This window comes from Arachis hypogaea, chromosome 7, assembly GCF_003086295.3.
Source record: "Arachis hypogaea cultivar Tifrunner chromosome 7, arahy.Tifrunner.gnm2.J5K5, whole genome shotgun sequence".
Lineage (NCBI taxonomy): Eukaryota > Viridiplantae > Streptophyta > Magnoliopsida > Fabales > Fabaceae > Arachis > Arachis hypogaea.
Genome location: NC_092042.1, coordinates 46,103,957 through 46,123,049, shown reverse-complemented (window position 1 = coordinate 46,123,049; position 19,093 = coordinate 46,103,957). Strand labels below are relative to the sequence as shown.

The 19,093-nt window shown below is 40.6% G+C and overlaps 1 non-coding gene across 1 annotated transcript; it reads right to left on the bottom strand.

The window, feature by feature from the left end:
• Positions 1-5,951: 5,951 nt before the first annotated feature.
• LOC112704248 (small nucleolar RNA R71) lies at positions 5,952-6,059 on the bottom strand. Its single transcript, XR_003154883.1, has one exon. It is a non-coding gene; the product is annotated as a small nucleolar RNA R71 (small nucleolar RNA).
• Between the last annotated feature and the right edge of the window lie 13,034 nt (positions 6,060-19,093).

The window sequence follows — 19,093 nt, the reverse complement described above, 5'->3', positions numbered from 1 at the left end:
CGTGTACGCGTGGGTCGGTTTTGTGCTAGAGGCACAATTCTAGCCTAAAACTCGCACAACTCTCAGGTTTTTGTATGGAGGGGTGAAAATTCTAGATCCACGCGTACATGTGGGTGACGTGTGCGCGTGGATGGTCACAAAACTTGGGTTCACGCATACGCGTGGGTGACGCGTATACATGGGTTGATGCTCTGTTTTTCAAAATTTTTCTAAGTTCTTTCACCAAACCAAGCATTCCAAACCTCCAAACAGCTATCAAAATACCATAAAAACTTATTCAACCTACTAAACTACCAAACAAACTCAACAAACTAAACAAAATATGAAATTAAACTTATTTCTACCAATATTTACAAAAAGAAAAGATGAAAGGATGTTACCATGGTGGGGTGCCTCCCACCTAACACTTTTATTTATTGTCCTTAAGTTGGACTTAATGGGAGCTCCTTGTCATGGTGGCTTGTACTTGAATCCATCCTTGAACATCCACCAATGCTTGGACTTCCAATAAGCTCTATCATTCAAAAGTAATAGCTCCAAGCTTTGATGGAGTTCCGTACAGGCTAAGGGCTCCCAAAATTGCTCCTCATGTATTCCTGGATCCCAAATCTTGTTTCTACACCCATCTTCAAGTTGATCATCACTAATCCATCCGGGTGGTAACCAAGATGAATTCTCAATGAAGTACCTAACTCTCCTTCTAGACCCATCTAATTGAGCACTAGTCCAACCTTTGTATCTCATCGTTGGTGTGTCAACCAAGATGAGCCTTGATTTGCAACGCCAACCACGAAACATCCTCCTCTTACGCTTCATCTGGCAAAGCGTCCTAAGTTGACCTTCCGTTTCAAGTAAGCCATACTCGAGTGGGACAATAAAGCTAATAGAGATGAGTTTTATCCACTTAAATGAAGGATTAGACGATAACCTAGGTAAGGAGGCTTCCAAGGATCTTGACAAAGCATGTTCAACTCCCGTCCTTCTTTTTTTAAGAACTTTCACCTCTTCACAAGATTTCTCAAATTCAATCCTTTGTTCATCAATTTAATCTAACTATTTTCCCTTACTCAAACCATAATTGGGAGGGTGAGAGAATTCTACCTCCACAACACTTTCAAATTCACCGGGTGAAGGTTCTTCAAGTTTAAAGGATTCTTCACCACCAAGATTTGATGCTTGATCTTCATTGCCAAGGGAACTCAATTCTTGCTCTATCCCGTCCAATTATTCATATGGAATATATCTTGGAGGTTTTTCACTTTCCTCCTCAACATCAAATTCAATCTTCTTGGAGGGGTTTTCTTCAACTCTAGGTTCCCATGGAGGTTCCGCATCTCCTAAGTCTTCAACCACTTCTTTCTCTTCTTCAACAATCATAGCTTCCTCCAATTGTTCTAACACAAAGCAACATTCTTCATTTTCCACTGGAGTTTTCAATATCTCCTTCATGCTATGCTCTTCATTTGATTCTCCACATGTGGCATAGGAGTACTTTGAGTGTTCAAGTATTGGGAGGCTAACCGATCTATTACCTCTTCCAAGGTGGCCGTGAAGTTTTGTATATCCATTTTCATCTCCTCTTGCCCTTAAAGAAGAATACCAAGGATGTCATCCAATGAGGGTTGAGGTGGATGGGAGGGTTCATTATTTTGGAGGAAGGGGTCATAATAGAAAGATGGTTCATCATGATAAGGATGTGGTGGTTTAACACTCTCCATTTGTTTCACTTGTTGCACAACACACTCCAATCCCTTGTTCTCAAGTTGAGATTCTACAATCCCCTTCATACTCCTTTCTTCGGTTGCTCCTCCACAATCGTCCTTGGACATGTTTTGCTTGGGGTATGAATCCTATGAGTCCAACTTTTGACGGACGGTTGCTTGAAGCCGATCTATTGATTCTTTTAGGCGATCCCTTGATTCTCATTCCAAATTGCTAACATAAGTAAGATCATATTGCCCTTGAGTTGATGGATATGGATATTCTTCCATGGAGGGTTGTGGTGGAAATTAGAACTCATCTTGTGGGTGAAAATTTGCATACATTGAAGGTGATTCTTCTTGGTAATAGTATGGAGGAGGTGGTTCTTGGAGGTATTGAGGTTGGAATGGTGGTAGTTCTATGTGTGGCTCATATGGATGATAAGGTGGTTGGTATGGTGGATATGGATTAGGGTCATATGAAAGTGTTTGGTAAAAATGGGCTTGTGGGTGTGGTTGAGGGCTATGTTGAGGATAAGGTTCAAAGGCATATGGTGGTGGTTGTTGATAGTTGATGAGCGGATAATTTATACGCTTTTTGGCATTGTTTTTAGTATGTTTTTAGTATGTTTTTAGTATGTTTTAGTTAGTTTTTATTATATTTTCATTAGTTTTTAGTTAAAATTCACTTTTCTGGACTTTACTATGAGTTTATGTATTTTTCTGTGATTTCAGGTATTTTCTAGCTGAAATTGAGGGACCTGAGCAAAAATCTGATTCAGAGGCTGAAAAGGACTGTAGATGCTGTTGGATTCTGACCTCCCTGCACTCGAAGTAGATTTTCTGGAGCTACAGAGGCCCAATTGGCGCGCTCTCAACGGCGTTGGAAAGTAGACATCCTGGGCTTTCCAGCAATGTATAATAGTCCATACTTTGCCCGAGATTTGATGGCCCAAACTGGCATTCCAAATCAGCTTTAAAAATGCCCGGCGTTAAACGCCGGAACTGGCACAAGAATGGGAGTTAAACGCCCAAATTGGCACAAAAGCTGGCGTTTAACTCCAAGAAAAGTCTCTACACATGAAAGCTTCAATGCTCAGCCCAAGCACACACCAAGTGGGCCTGGGAGGGGTTTTTTATGTCATTTACTCATCTCTGTAAACCCTAGGCTACTAGTTCTCTACAAATAGGACCTTTTACTATTGTATTTTCATCTTGGTTCTTCTGGTTCCCTCTCTGGGGCCGAAGCCAATGATCATTATTATCACTTATGTATTTTCAACGGTGGAGTTTCTACACACCATAGATTAAGGTGTGGAGCTCTGCTGTACCTCGAGTATCAATGCAATTACTATTGTTCTTCTATTCAATTCAGCTTATTCTTGTTCTAAGATATTCATTTGCACCCAAGAACATGATGAATGTGATGATTATGTGACACTCATCATCATTCTCACTTATGAACGAGTGCCTGACAACCACTTCTGTTCTACAAGCAAACAAGGCTTGAATGTTTATCTCTTGGATCCCTTAATCGGAATCTTCGTGGTATAAGCTAGAATTGATGGCGGCATTCAAGAGAATCCAGAAGGTCTAAACCTTGTCTGTGGTATTCTGAGTAGGATTCAATGATTGAATGACTGTGACGAGCTTCAAACTCCTGAAGGCTGGGCGTTAGTGACAGATGCAAAAGAATCAATGGATTCTATTCCAACCTAATTGAGAACCGACAGATGATTAGCTGTGCCATGACAGGGTGCGTTGAACATTTTCACTGAGAGGACGGGATTGTAGCCACTGACAACGGTGATGCCCAACATACAGCTTGCCATGGAAAGGAGTAAGAAGGATTGGATGAAGACAGTAGGAAAGCAGAGAGACGGAAGGGACAAAGCATCTCCATACGCTTATCTGAAGTTCTCACCAATGAATTACATAAGTATCTCTATCTTTATACCTTATTCGTATATCATCCATAACCATTTGAATCTGCCTGACTAAGATTTACAAGGTGACCATAGCTTGCTTCATACCAACAATCTCCGTGGGATCGACCCTTACTCGCGTAAGGTTTATTACTTGGACGACCCAGTACACTTGCTGGTTAGTTGTGTGAAGTTGTGATAAAGTGTTGAGATTGCAATTGAGCGTACCATGTTGATGGCGCCATTGATGATCACAATTTCGTGCACCAAGTTTTTGGCGCCGTTGCCGGGGATTGTTGAGTTTGGACAACTGACGGGTCATCTTGTTGCTTAGATTAGGTATTTTTCTTCAGAGTTCTTAAGAATGAATTCTAGTGTTTCAAGGTGATGTTCTTATCATCACCAAAGCTGATTGATTCTCATCAATTTAGCTCTTGAATGCAATGTCCTGCTGAAGCTTTAGACTAACATTGCATGATTCCTGGAATTCTCATTAAGAATTTTGATATCTTTATTTTCTTTTCCACTTAATTTTTGAAAAATCAAAAAAAAATTACAAAATCATAAAAATAAAAAAATATTTTATGTTTCTTGTTGAGTCTAGTGTCTCATTTTAAGTTTGGTGTCAATTGCATGTTTCTATTCTTCTTGCATTCATGCATGTGTCTTCATTAATCTTCAAGTTGTTCTTGATTATTTCCTTGTTCTGATCTTTAAATTCTCTTGTCTTGAGTGTTTTGTTGTTTTTCATATGCATTCTCATTTTGTTAGTGTCAATGATATATAAACTGCTAAGTTTGGTGTCTTGCATGCATTGTTATTTGATTTTAGTTACATTTTGATTATTAAAAATTCAAAAAAAAATTTGATTTGTGTCTTTTCAAGTCAAAAATACATAGAATTGAATATTCAAAACATACAGTAGAGGAATTACACAGAAAAAGGCTGGGTGTTCAAAACGCCCAGTGAAGAAGGAAAAATGGCATTTAAACGCCAGCCAGGGTGCCTGGCTGGGCGTTTAACGCCCAAAAGGGTAGTGTTTTGGGCGTTGAACGCCAGAATGGATACCATTCTGGGCGTTTAACACCAGGATGGCACAAGAGGGAAGATTCTGTTTTTAATTCAAATTTTTTTCAGGTTTTCAAAATTTTTCAAAATCAAATCTTTTTCAAATCATATCTTTTCAATCATATGTTTTCGAAATCAATTTCTTTCCATTTTCAAAAATACTTGCTATCAATTAATGATTTGATTTAACATTTCAAGTATGTTGCCTTTTCTGTTGAGAAAGGTTTAATGTTTGAATCATATCTTTTCTTGTTAGCCAAGTCATTAATTTTTAAAATCAAATCTTTTTAAATTGTTTTTCAAATCATATCTTCTCAATCATATCTTTTTAAAACTATATCTTTTCAATCATATATTTTTCTCACATCTTTTTTTAAAATAGTTTTCAATCATATCTTGTTGATTTCTAATTTCAAAATCTTTTTCAAAAGTCACTTGATTTCTTTTCCACTCTTGGTTTTCAAAAATCAATTAGTGTTTTTCAAAATGTTTTTAAAATCTTTTACTTAATTTTCGAAAATTTCTTCCCCTCTTCTCACATCCTTCTATTTATGGACTAACACTCCTCCTTAATACACAATTCGAACTCCATCTTTCTTGATAAGTTCGAATTCTTCTACCTCTTCCTTCTATTTTTCTTTTCCTCTGACACTTCAAGGAATCTCTATACCGTGACATAGAGGATTCCATACTTTCTTGTTCTCTTCTCTTTCATATGAGCAGGAGCAAAGACAAAAGCATTCTTGTTGAAGCTGACCCTGAACCTGAAAGGACCTTGAAGCAAAAGCTAAAAGAAGCTAAGGCACAACTCTCTGTAGAGGACCTAACAGAAATCTTCAAACAAGAAGAAGACATGGCAGCCGAAAACAACAACAATGCCAACAATGCAAGGAAGGTGCTGGGTGACTTTACTACACCTACTCCCGACTTCTATGGGAGAAGCATCTCTATCCCTGCCATTGGAGCAAACAACTTTGAGCTTAAGCCTCAATTAGTTTCTCTGATGCAACAGAATTGCAAGTTCCATGGACTTCCATTGGAAGATCCTCATCAGTTTTTAGCTGAGTTCTTGCAAATCTGTGACACTGTCAAGACTAATGGGGTTGACCCTGAGGTCTACAGACTTATGCTATTCCCTTTTGCTGTAAGAGACAGAGCTAGGATATGGTTGGACTCACAACCTAAAGAAAGCCTGAACTCTTGGAAAAAGCTAGTCAATGCCTTCTTGGCAAAGTTCTTTCCACCTCAAAAATTGAGTAAGCTTAGAGTGGAAGTCCAAAACTTCAAACAGAAGGAAGGTGAATCCCTCTATGAAGCTTGGGAAAGATACAAACAATTGATCAGAAAGTGCCCTTCTGACATGCTTTCTGAATGGAGCATCATAGGTATCTTCTATGATGGTCTTTCTGAACTGTCCAAGATGTCTTTGGATAGCTCTGCTGGAGGATCTCTTCATCTGAAGAAGACGCCTGCAGAAGCTCAAGAACTAATTGAAATGGTTGCAAATAACCAATTCATGTACACTTCTGAAAGGAATCCTGTGAACAATGGGACAAATCAGAAGAAAGGAGTTCTTGAGATTGATACTCTGAATGCCATATTGGCTCAAAACAAAATATTGACTCAGCAAGTCAATATGATTTCTCAAAGTCTGTCTGGAATGCAAGCTGCACCAGGCAGTACTAAGGACGCTTCATCTGAAGAAGAAGCTTATGATCCTGAGAACCCTTCAATGGAAGAGGTGAATTACATGGGAGACTCCTATGGAAACACCTATAATCCTTCATGGAGGAATCATCCAAATCTCTCATAGAAGGATCAACAGAGACCTCAATAAGGTTTCAACAACAATAATGGTGGAAGAAACAGGTTTAGCAATGGCAAGCCTTTTCCATCATCTTCTCAGCAACAGACAGAGAATTCTAAGCAGAGCCATTCTGACTTAGCAACCATGGTCTCTGATCTAATCAAAACCACTCAAAGTTTCATGACTGAAACAAGGTCCTCCATTAGAAACTTGGAGGCACAAGTGGGACAGCTGAGCAAGAAAATTACTGAACTCCCTCCTAGTACTCTTCCAAGCAATACAGAAGAGAATCCAAAAGGAGAATGCAAGGCCATTAACATGACCCACATGGCCGAACTTGGAGAGGAGGAAGAGGCAGAGATCGCCACTGAGGAAAACCTCAATGGACGTCCACTAGCCTCCAATGAGTTCCCTAATGAGGAACAATGGGAATCTGAAGCTCACACAGAGACCATAGAGATTCCATTGGATTTACTTCTGTCATTCATGAGCTCTGATGAGTATTCTTCCTCTAAAGAGGATGAGTATGTCACTGAAGAGCAAGTTGCTAAATACCTTGGAGCAATCATGAAGCTAAATGACAAGTTATTTGGTAATGAGACTTTGGAGGATGAACCCCCTTTACTCACCAAAGAATTGGATGACTTGTCTAGGCAGAAACTACCTCAAAAGAGACAGGACCCTGGGAAGTTCTCAATACCTTGTGCCATAGGCACCATGACCTTCATGAAGGCCTTGTGTGACCTAGGGTCAAGCATAAACCTCATGCCTCTCTCTGTAATGGAGAAGCTAGGGATCTTTGAGGTACAAGCTGTAAGAATCTCACTAGAGATGGCAGACAATTCAAGAAAACAAGCTTATGGGCTTGTAGAAGATGTTCTGGTAAAGATTGAAGACCATTACATCCCTGCTGATTTCATAGTCCTAGAAACTGGGAAGTGCATGGATGAATCCATCATCCTTGGTAGACCCTTCCTAGCCACAGAAAAGGCTGTGATTGATGTGGACAGAGGAGAATTGATCATTCAAGTGAATGAAAAATTCTTTGTGTTTAAGGCTCAAGGATATCCCTCTGTCACCATGGAGAGGAAGCATGAAGAGCTTCTCTCAAAACAGAGTCAAACAGAGCCCCCACAGTCAAAATCTAAGTTTGGTGTTGGGAGGCCACAACCAAATTCTAAGTTTGGTGTTGAACCACCACATTCAAACTCTAAGTTTGGTGTTGGGAGGTTCCAACATTGCTCTGAGTATCTGTGAGGCTCCATGAGAGCCCACTGTCAAGCTACTGACATTAAAGAAGTGCTTGTTGGGAGGCAACCCAATGTTATATTTATCTAATTTTCCTTTGTTATTTTATGTTTTCTGTAGGTTGTGATCATGGGAAGTCACAAAATCAATTGAAAAAGAAAAAACAGAATGAAAAACAGAAAGAAAAACAGCACACCCTGGAGGAAGACCTTGCTGGCGTTTAAACGCTAACAAGGGCAGCAAATGAGCGTTTAACGCCCAGTCTGGCACAATTCTGGGCGTTTAATGCCAGAGAGGGGCACCAGACTGGCGTTAAATGCCAGGAAAGGGCAAGAAGCTGGCGTTAAACGCCAGAAATGGGCACCAGCTCGGCGTTTAACGCCAGAATTGGCATAGAGAGCATTTTTGCTCGCCACTTGGTGCAGGGATGACTTTTCCTTGACACCTCAGGATCTGTGGACCCCACAGGATCCCCACCTACCCCACCACTCTCTCTCTTCTTCACCCATTCACCAATCACCTCAACACCTCTTCCCCAAAAACCCCTCACCTATCAAATCCCATCTTTCTCTTCACCACTCACCTCCATCCTTCATAAAACCCCACCTACCTCACCATTCAAATTCAAACCACTTTCCCTCCCAAACCCACCCTCACATAGCCGAACCTCACCCCTCTCTCCACTCCTATATAAACCCATCTTTACCACCTCATTTTCACACAACCTAAACACTACTTCTCTCCCTTTGGCCAAACCACAAAGCCATCTCCATCTCCTCTATTTCTTCTTCTTCTACTCTCTTCTTTCTTCTCTTGCTCGAGGACGAGCAAACCTTTTAAGTTTGATGTGGTAAAAGCATTGCTTTTTGTTTTTCCATAACCATTTATGGCATCCAAGGTCGGAGAAACCTCTAGAAAGAGGAAAGGGAAGGCAAAAGCTTCCACCTTCGAGTCATGGGAGATGGAGAGATTCATCTAAAGGGTGCATCAAGACCACTTCTATGAAGTTGTGGCCATGAAGAAGGTGATCCCCGAGGTCCCTTTCAAACTCAAAAAGAGTGAATACCCGGAGATCCGACATGAGATTCGAAGAAGAGGTTGGGAAGTTCTTACCAACCCCATTCAACAAGCCGGAATCTTAATGGTTCAAGAGTTCTATGCCAATGCATGGATCACCAAGAGCCATGATCAAAGTGTGAACCCAAACCCAAAGAATTGGCTTACAATGGTTCGGGGGAAATGCTTAGATTTTAGTCCGGAAAATGTAATGTTGGCATTCAACTTGCCCATAATGCAAGGAGATGAACACCCTTACACTAGAAGGGTCAACTTTGATCAAAGGTTGGACCAAGTCCTCATAGACATTTGTGAAGAGGGCGCTCAATGGAAGAGAGATTCAAGAGGGAAGCTGATGAGCGGATAATTTGTACGCTTTTTGGCATTGTTTTTAGTATGTTTTTAGTATGATCTAGTTAGTTTTTAGTATATTTTTATTAGTTTTTAGTTAAAATTCACTTTTCTGGACTTTACTATGAGTTTGTGTGTTTTTCTGTGATTTCAGGTATTTTCTGGCTAAAATTGAGGGACCTGAGCAAAAATCTGATTCAAAGACTAAAAAGGACTGCAGATGCTGTTGGATTCTGACCTCCCTGCACTCGAAGTGGATTTTCTGGAGCTACAGAAGCCCAATTGGCGCGCTCTCAACGGCGTTGGAAAGTAGACATCCTGGGCTTGCCAGCAATATATGATAGTCCATACTTTGCCCAAGATTTGATGGCCCAAACCGGCGTTCAAAGTCACCCTCAGAATTCCCAGCGTTAAACGCCGCAACTGGCATAAGGATGGGAGTTAAACGCCCAAATTGGCATAAAAGCTGGCGTTTAACTCCAAGAAGAGTCTCTACACGAAAATGCTTCAATTCTCAGCCCAAGCACACACCAAGTGGGCCCGGAAGTGGATTTTTATGTCATTTACTCATCTTTGTAAACCCTAGGCTACTAGTTCTCTATAAGTAGGACCTTTTACTATTGTATTGAGATATCGGGGTAGTTATCTTTGTTCTGATGCTATCTTAGATCATTGGGAGGCTGGCCATTCGGCCATGCCTAGACCTTGTTCATATGTATTTTCAACGGTGGAGTTTCTACACACCATAGATTAAGGTGTGGAGCTCTGCTGTACCTCGAGTATTAATGCAATTACTATTGTTCTTCTATTCAATTCCGCTTTTTCTTGTTCTAAGATATCACTTGTTCTTCAACTTGATGAATGTGATGATCCGTGACACTCATCATCATTCTCACCTATGAACGTGTGACTGACAACCACCTCCGTTCTATCTTAGATTGGGTGGATATCTCTTGGATTCCTGATACACGACGCATGGTTGATCGCCTGACAACCGAGCGCTCGCCTGACAACCGAGCCAGCCATTCCGTGAGATCAGAGTCTTCGTGGTATAGGCTAGAACTGATGGCGGCATTCAAGAGAATCCGGAAGGTCTAACCTTGTCTGTGGTATTCTCAGTAGGATTCAATGATTGAATGACTGTGACGAGCTTCAAACTCCTGAAGGCGGGGCGTTAGTGACAAACGCAAAAGAATCACTGGATTCTATTCCGGCCTGATTGAGAACCGACAGATGGATAGCCGTGCCGTGACAGGGTGCGTTGAACATTTCCACTGAGAGGATGGGAGGTAGCCACTGACAACGGTGAAACCCTTGCATAAGCTTGCCATGGAAAGGAGTAAGAAGGATTGGATGAAGACAGTAGGAAAGCAGGGAGACGGAAGGGACCAAGCATCTTCATACGCTTATCTGAAATTCCCACCAATGAATTACATAAGTATCTCTATCTTTATCTTTATGTTTTATTCGTATATCACCCATATCCATTTGAGTTTGCCTGACTAAGATTTACAAGGTGACCATAGCTTGCTTCATACCAACGATCTCTGTGGGATCGACCCTTACTCGCGTAAGGTTTATTACTTGGACGACCCAGTACACTTGCTGGTTAGTTGTGCGAAGTTGTGTTTATGCCATGGTGTTGAGCACCAAGTTTTTGGATTCATCACCGGGGATTAATTGAGTTGTGAAAAGTATTGATCATAATTTCGTGCACCAAGTTTCTGGCGCCATTGCCGGGGATTGTTCGAGTATGGACAACTGACGGTTCATCTTGTTGCTTAGATTAGGTATTTTTTCTTCAGAATTCTTGAAGATGAATTCTAGAGTTTCATGATGATCTGTTGAAGTCTGGCTGGCTGTGAAGCCATGTCTAATTTTATTGGACCGAGATTTCAACTTATCATCACAAGAGCATGTTGATTTCTATCAATCTTGCTGTTGGAGCAGTGATCTGCTAAGGCTTGGCTGGCCATTGGCCATGTCTAGTGTTTTGGACCGAAGCTTTCTTTGAAAGCTTGGCTGGCTGTGAAGCCATGTCTAATTCCTGGACCGGAGTCTTAGACTAAACATTGCATGATTCCTGGAATTCTCATCAAGAATTTTGATACCTTTATTTTCTTTCCCACTTAATTTTCGAAAAATTCAAAAAAAAATTTACAAAATCATAAAAACCAAAAAAATATTTTATGTTTCCTATTGAGACTCTAGTCTCATTTTAAGTTTGGTGTCAATTGCATGTTTTTGTTCTTCTTGCACTCATGCATGTGTCTTCATTAATCTTCAAGTTGTTCTTGATGATTTCTTACTCTGATCTTTAAATTCTCTTGACTTGAGTGTTTATGTGTCTCATATGCATTCTCATTAGTGTCAGTAGTATATAAACTGCTAAGTTTGGTGTCTTGCATGCATTGTTATTTGATTTTAGTTGCATTTTGATTATTCCTCATTATTAAAAATCCAAAAATATTTTTAATTTGTGTCTTCTCAAGTCAATAATACAGAGAATTGAAGATTCAGAACATTCAGCAGAGGAATTGCACAGAAAAAGCTGGGCGTTCAAGACGCCCAGTGAGGAAGACAGACTGGCGTTTAAACGCCATCCAGGGTGCCTAGCTAGGCGTTTAACGCCCAAAAGGGTAGAGTTTTGGGCGTTAAACGCCAGAATGTGCACCATTCTGGGCGTTTAACGCCAGGATGGCACAAGAGGGAAGATTTTGTTTCAAATCAATTTTTTTTTAAGTTTTCAAAATCTTTTCAAAATCAAATCTTTTTCAAATCAAATCTTTTCAATCAAATCTTTTTCAAAATCAATTTCTTTCTATTTTCAAAAATACTTGCTATCAATTAATGATTTGATTCAACATTTCAAGTATGTTGCCTTTTCTGTTGAGAAAGGTTTAATGTTTGGATCATATCCTTTCTTGATAGCCAAGTCATTAATTTTTAAATCAAATCTTTTTAAAATGTTTTTCAAATCATATCTTCTCAATCACATTTTTTTTTAAAAAAAACCAATCATATCTTCCTAATCACATCCTTTTCAAAATAGTTTTCAATCATATCTTTTTAATTTCTAATTTCAAAATCTTTTTCAAAAATCACTTGACTTCTTTCCCACTCTTATTTTCGAAAATCAATTAGTGCTTTTCAAAATGTTTTCAAAATCTTTTACTTAATTTTCAAAAATTACTTCCCCTCTTCTCACATCCTTCTATTTATGGACTAACACTATTCCTTAATGCACAATTCGAACTCCATCTTCTTTGATAAGTTCGAATTTTCTACTTCTGCCTTCCATTTTTCTTTTCCTCTGACACCTCAAGGAATCTCTATACTGTGACATAGAGGATTCCATATTTCCATGTTTTCTTCTCTTTCATATGAGCAGGAGCAAAGACAAAAGCATTCTTGTTGAGGCTGATCCTGAACCTGAAAGGACCTTGAAGCGAAAGCTAAGGGAAGCTAAGGCACAATTCTCTATAGAGGACCTAGCAGAAATCTTCAAAGAAGAAGAACTCATGGCAGCCGAAAACAACAACAATGCCAAAAATGCAAGGAAGGTGCTGGGTGACTTTACTGCACCTACTCCCGACTTCTATGGGAGAAGCATCTCTATCCCTGCCATTGGAGCAAACAACTTTGAGCTTAAGCCTCAATTAGTTTCTCTAATGCAACAGAATTGCAAGTTCCATGGACTTCCATTGGAAGATCTTCATCAGTTCTTAGCTGAATTCTTGCAAATCTGTGATACTGTCAAGACTAATGGGGTTGACCCTGAGGTCTACAGACTTATGCTATTCCCTTTTGCTGTAAGAGACAGAGCTAGGACATGGTTGGACTCACAACCTAAAGAAAGCCTGAACTCTTGGGAAAAGCTAGTCAATGCCTTCTTGGCAAAGTTCTTTCCACCTCAAAAATTGAGTAAGCTTAGAGTGGAAGTCCAAACCTTCAGACAGAAGGAAGGAGAATCCCTTTATGAAGCTTGGGAAAGATACAAACAATTAATCAGGAAGTGTCCCTCTGACATGCTTTCTGAATGGAGCATCATAGGAATTTTCTATGATGGTCTCTCTGAACTATCCAAGATGTCTTTGGATAGCTCTGCTGGAGGATCTCTTCATCTGAAGAAGACGCCTACAGAAGCTCAAGAACTAATTGAAATGGTTGCAAATAACCAATTCATGTACACTTCTGAAAGGAATCCTGTGAACAATGGGACTAGTCAGAAGAAAGGAGTTCTTGAGATTGACACTCTGAATGCCATATTGGCTCAGAACAAAATATTGACTCAACAGGTCAATATGATTTCTCAAATTCTGTCTGGAATGCAAAATGCACCAAGCAGTACTAAGGAAGCTTCATCTGAAGAAGAAGCTTATGATCCTGAGAACCCTTCAATGGAAGAGGTGAATTACATGGGAGAACCCTATGGAAACACCTATAATCCTTCATGGAGAAATCATCCAAATCTCTCATGGAAGGATCAACAGAGACCTCAACAAGGTTTCAACAATAGTAATGGTGGAAGAAACAGGTTTAGCAATGGCAAGCCTTTTCCATCATCTTCTCCGCAACAGACAGAGAGTTCTAAGCAGAACACGTCTGACTTAGCAACCATGGTCTCTGATCTAATCAAAACCACTCAAAGTTTCATGACTGAAACAAGATCCTCCATTAGAAACTTGGAGGCACAAGTGGGTCAGCTGAGCAAGAAAATTACTGAACTCCTTCCTAGTACTCTTCCAAGCAATACAGATGAAAATCCAAAAGGAGAGTGCAAAGCCATCAACATGACCGAATTTGGAGAGGAGGAAGAGGCAGTGAACGCCACTGAGGAAGACCTCAATGGACGTCCACTGGCCTCCAATGAGTTCCCCAATGAGAAACTATGGGAATCTAAGGCTCAAAATGAGACCATAGAGATTCCATTGGACTTACTTCTGCCATTCATGAGCTCTGATGAGTATTCTTCCTCTGAAGAGGATGAGTATGTCACTGAAGAGCAAGTTGCTAAATACCTTGGAGCAATCATGAAGCTAAATGACAAGTTATTTGGTAATGAGACTTGGGAGGATGAACCCCCTTTGCTCACCAAAGAATTAGATGACTTGTCTAGGCAGAAACTACCTCAAAAGAGACAGGATCCTGGGAAGTTTTCAATACCTTGTACCATTGGCACCATGACCTTCAAGAAGGCCTTGTGTGACCTAGGGTCAAGTGTAAACCTCATGCCTCTCTCTGTAATGGAGAAGCTAGGGATCTTTGAGGTGCAAGCTGCAAAAATCTCACTAGAGATGGCAGACAACTCAAGAAAACAAGCTTATGGGCTTGTAGAGGATGTATTGGTAAAGGTTGAAGACCATTACATTCCTGCTGATTTCATAGTCCTTGAGACTGGGAAATGCATGGATGAATCCATCATCCTTGGCAGACCTTTCCTAGCCACAGCAAGGGCTGTGATTGATGTTGATAGAGGAGAATTGATCATTCAAGTGAATGAACAATCCTTTGTGTTTAAGGCTCAAGGATATCCATCTGTCACCATGGAGAGGAAGCACGAAGAGCTTCTCTCAAAACAGAGCCAAACAGAGCCCCCACAGTCAAACTCTAAGTTTGGTGTTGGGAGGCCACAACCAACTTCTAAGTTTGGTGTTGAACCCCCACATTCAAACTCTAAGTTTGGTGTTGGGAGGTTCCAACATTGCTCTGAGCACCTGTGAGGCTCCATGAGAGTCCACTGTCAAGCTACTGACATTAAAGAAGCGCTTGTTGGGAGGCAACCCAATGTTATATTTTATCTATTCTCTTTTGTTATTTTATGTTTTCTGTAGGTTGATGATCATGAGAAGTCACAAAATCAATTGAAAAAGCAAAAACAGAAAGAAAAACAGGAAGAAAAATAGCACACCTTGGAGGAAGAACCTACTGGCGTTTAAACGCTAGTAAGGCTAGCAGATGGGCGTTTAACGCCCAGTCTGGCACCATTCTGGGCGTTTAACGCCAGAAAGGGGCACTAGACTGGCGTTAAACGCCAGAAAAGGGCAAGCACTTGGCGTTAAACGCCAGAAATGGGCACCAGCCCGGCGTTTAACGCCAGAATTGGCTCAAAACGCATTTTTGCATGACATTTGGTGCAGGGATGACTTTTCCTTGACACCTCAGGATCTGTGGACCCCACAGGATCCCCACCTACTCTACCACTCTCTCTCTTCTTCACTCATTCACCAATCACCTCAACACCTCTTCCTCAAAAACCCTTCACCTATCAAATCCCATCTTTCTCTTCACCACTCACATCTATCCTTCATAAAACCCCACCTACCTCACCCTTCAAATTCAAAACACTTTCCCTCCCAAACCCACCCATACATGACCGAACCATGAGCCCCCCCACTCCTATATAAACCCATATTCACTCCTTCATTTTCACACAACATCAACACCACTACTCTTACTTTTTGGCCGAACACAAAGCCATTCCCTTCTTTCTCATTTCTTCTTCTTCTACTCTCTTCTTTCTTCTTTTGCTCGAGGACGAGCAAACCTTTTACGTTTGGTGTGGTAAAAGCATTGCTTTTTGTTTTTCCATAACCATTTATGGCATCCAAGGCCGGAGAAAACTCTAGAAAGAGGAAAGGGAAGGCAAAAGCTTCCTTCTCCGAGTCATGGGAGATGGAAAGATTCATCTCAAGGGTGCATCAAGACCACTTCTATGAAGTTGTGGCCTTGAAGAAGGTGATCCCCGAGATCCCTTTCAAACTAAAAAAGGGTCAACTTTGATCAAAGGTTGGACCAAGTCCTCACAGACATTTGTGAAGAGGGCGCCCAATGGAAGAGAGATTCAAGAGGAAAGCCGGTTCAATTGAGAAGGCATGACCTCAAGCCCATCACTAAGAAAAGGATGGAGCAAACAAGAGACCCCTCTCATCATCAAATCCCTGAGATACCTCAAGGGATGCACTTTCCTCCACAAAACTATTGGGAGCAACTAAACACCTCCCTAGGAGAATTGAGTTCCAACATGGGACAACTAAGGGTGGAGCACCAAGAACATTCCATTCTCCTCCATGAAATTAGAGAAGATCAAAGAATCATGAGAGAGGAGCAACAAAGACAAGGAAGAGACATTGAGGAGCTCAAGCACTCCATAGGATCTTCAAGAGGAAGAACAAGCCGCCATCACGAAGGTGGACCCGTTCTTTAATTTCCTTGTTCTTTATTTTCTGTTTTTTTTTTCGAATTTTAGTGCTTGTGTTTATCTATGTTTGTGTCTTGTGATCATTAGTGTCTTAGTGTCTATGCCTTAAAGTTATGAATGTCCTATGAATCCATCACCTTTCTTAAATGAAAAATGTGCTTAATTGAAAAACAAAAGAATTGCATGATTTCTGAATTTTATAATAGTTAATTATTATGATGTGGTGGCAATACTTTTGTTTTCTGAATGTATGCTTAAACAGTGCATATGTCTTTTGAATTTATGGTTCATGAATGTTGGCTCTTGAAAGAATGATGAAAAAGGAGACATGTTACCGAGGATCTGAAAAATCATAAAAATGATTCTTGAAGCAAGAAAAAGCAGTGAATACAAAAAAAAAGAGAAGGAGAAAAACGAAAAAAAAGAGAAAAGAAAACGAAAAAAAAAGAGAGAAAAAGAAAGAAATAAAGTTGTGATCCAAGGCAAAAAGAGTGTGCTTAAGAACCCTGGACACCTCTAATTGGGGACTTTAGCAAAGCTAAGTCACAATCTGAAAAGGTTCACCCAATTATGTGTCTGTGGCATGTATGTATCCGGTGGTAATACTGGAAGATAGAGTGCTTTGGGCCACGGCCAAGACTCAATAAGTAGCTGTATTCAAGAATCATCATACTTAACTAGGAGAATCAATGGCACTATCTGGATTCTGAGTTCCTAAAGAAGCCAATCATTCTGAATTTCAAATGATAGAGTGAGATGCCAAAACTGTTCAGAGGCAAAAAGCTAAAAGCCCCGCTCATCTAATTAATACTGATCTTCATAGATGTTTTTGGAATTCATTGCATATTCTCTTCTTTTTATCTTATTTGATTTTCAGTTGCTTGAGGACAAGCAACATTTTAAGTTTGGTGTTGTGATGAGCGGATAATTTGTACGCTTTTTGGCATTGTTTTTAGTATGTTTTTAGTATGATCTAGTTAGTTTTTAGTATATTTTTATTAGTTTTTAGTTAAAATTCACTTTTCTGGACTTTACTATGAGTTTGTGTGTTTTTCTGTGATTTCAGGTATTTTCTGGCTGAAATTGAGGGACCTGAGCAAAAATCTGATTCAGAGACTAAAAAGGACTGCAGATGCTGTTGGATTCTGACCTCCCTGCACTCAAAGTGGATTTTCTGGAGCTATAGAAGCCCAATTGGCGCGCTCTCAACGGCGTTGAAAAGTAGATATCCTGGGCTTTCCAGAAATATATGATAGTCCATACTTTGCCCAAGATTTGATGGCCCAAACCGGCGTTCAAAGTCACCCTCAGAATTCCCAGCGTTAAACGCCGGAACTGGCACAAGGATGGGAGTTAAACGCCCAAACTGGCATAAAAGCTGACGTTTAACTCCAAGAAGAGTCTCTACACGAAAATGCTTCAATGCTCAGCCCAAGCACACACCAAGTGGGCCCGGAAGTGGATTTTTATGTCATTTACTCATCTCTGTAAACCCTAGGCTACTAGTTCTTTATAAGTAGGACCTTTTACTATTGTATTGAGATATCGGGGTAGTTATCTTTGTTCTGATGCTATCTTAGATCATTGGGAGGCTGGCCATTCGGCCATGCCTAGACCTTGTTCTTATGTATTTTCAACGGTGGAGTTTCTACACACCATAGATTAAGGTGTGGAGCTCTGCTGTACCTCGAGTATTAATGCAATTACTATTGTTCTTCTATTCAATTCTGCTTGTTCTTGTTCTAAGATATCACTTGTTCTTCAACTTGATGAATGTGATGATCCGTGACACTCATCATCATTCTCACCTATGAACGTGTGACTGACAACCACCTCTGTTCTACCTTAGATTGGGTGGATATCTCTTGGATTCCTGATACACGACGCATGGTTGATCGCCTGACAACCGAGCGTTCGCCTGACAACCAAGCCAGCCATTCCGTGAGATCAGAGTCTTCGTGGTATAGGCTAGAACTGATGGCGGCATTCAAGAGAATCCGGAAGGTCTAACCTTGTCTGTGGTATTCTGAGTAGGATTCAATGATTGAATGACTGTGACGAGCTTCAAACTCCTGAAGGCGGGGCGTTAGTGACAAACGCAAAAGAATCACTGGATTCTATTCCAGCCTGATTGAGAACCGACAGATGGATAGCCATGCCGTGACAGGGTGCGTTGAACATTTCCACTGAGAGAATGGGAGGTAGCCACTGACAACGGTGAAACCCTTGCATAAGCTTGCCATGGAAAGGAGTAAGAAGGATTGGATGAAGACAGTAGGAAAGCAGGGAGACGGAAGGGACCAAGCATCTTTATACACTTATCTGAAATTCCCACTAATGAATTTCATAAGTATCTCTATCTTTATCTTTATGTTTTATTCGTATATCACCCATATCCATTTGAGTTTGCCTGACTAAGATTTACAAGGTGACCATAGCTTGCTTCATACCAACGATCTCTGTGGGATCGACCCTTACTCGCGTAAGGTTTATTACTTGGACGACCCAGTACACTTGCTGGTTAGTTGTGCGAAGTTGTGTTTATGCCATGGTGTTGAGCACCAAGTTTTTGGATTCATCACCGGGGATTAATTGAGTTGTGAAAAGTATTGATCACAATTTTGTGCACCAGAAGCCGGTTCAACTAAGAAGGCATGACCTCAAGCCCGTGGCTAGGGGATGGTTGGAGTTTATCCAACGCTCAATCATTCCCACTAGCAACCGGTCTGAAGTTACT